The following is an 815-nucleotide window of genomic DNA, read 5'->3' as shown; positions in this document are numbered from 1 at the left end:
GGTCCTGTTTGGATCTAAACCCGGTCCTGTTTGGATCTAAACCCGGTCCTTTTTGGATCTAAACCCGGTCCCGTTTGGATCTGAACCCGGTCCTGTTTGGATCTGAACCCAGTCCGTAACCCCTGACCTCTGAAGAGTGAAGCTCTCAGCAGAGTTTCAGTTTTCACAGATGAGATGAACAGAAGAAGAAGAAGAAGAAGAAGAAGAAGAAGAAGAAGAAGAAGAAGAAGAAGAAGAAGAAGAAGAAGAAGAAGAAGCAGCTCCTGCTCTGTCAGAAAACAGGAGGTTATAAAACTTTGTTTTGCTTCTCATGAAGCAGGAAGCAGGAAGCTGGAACGCTGTCAGGTGTTCAGGCTTGCAGGTTTTCTCTGGAAGACGCCAGCAGCTAATTATCCTCCGTCAGTGAAGCAGAAGCCATCAGCAGGGTGGAGGTTCTGATGAAAGCTGCTTGTGTTGACATTTCTCCTCCAGATTCCTCAATCCGGCTCCATCCGGATTTCAACCATCTCAACCAGGCCGAGGTTCTGACCCGTTCCTGTGACCCGTTCTGCTGTAGATCAGCTTCTGTGTTTGGGATCATTGTCCTGTTGCATCCTGACCCAGTTTGGTCAGTTTAGTGATTTTAGATTTTAGAGGTTTAGTAAACTTCAGCCTTTAGTTGTCATGCTGCTTATTTTAGCTTTTAGCTGCTGTTCTGCTTGTTTCAGCTCATGTTCTGCTTGTTTCAGCTGCTGTTCTGCTTGTTTCAGCTGCTGTTCTGCTTGTTTCAGCTCATGTTCTGCTTGTGTCAGCTGCTGTTCTTCTTGTTTCAGCTC

The sequence above is a fragment of the Kryptolebias marmoratus genome, linkage group LG5, assembly GCF_001649575.2.
Source record: "Kryptolebias marmoratus isolate JLee-2015 linkage group LG5, ASM164957v2, whole genome shotgun sequence".
NCBI classification, from domain to species: domain Eukaryota; kingdom Metazoa; phylum Chordata; class Actinopteri; order Cyprinodontiformes; family Rivulidae; genus Kryptolebias; species Kryptolebias marmoratus.
This window is presented reverse-complemented; position numbering follows the sequence as displayed.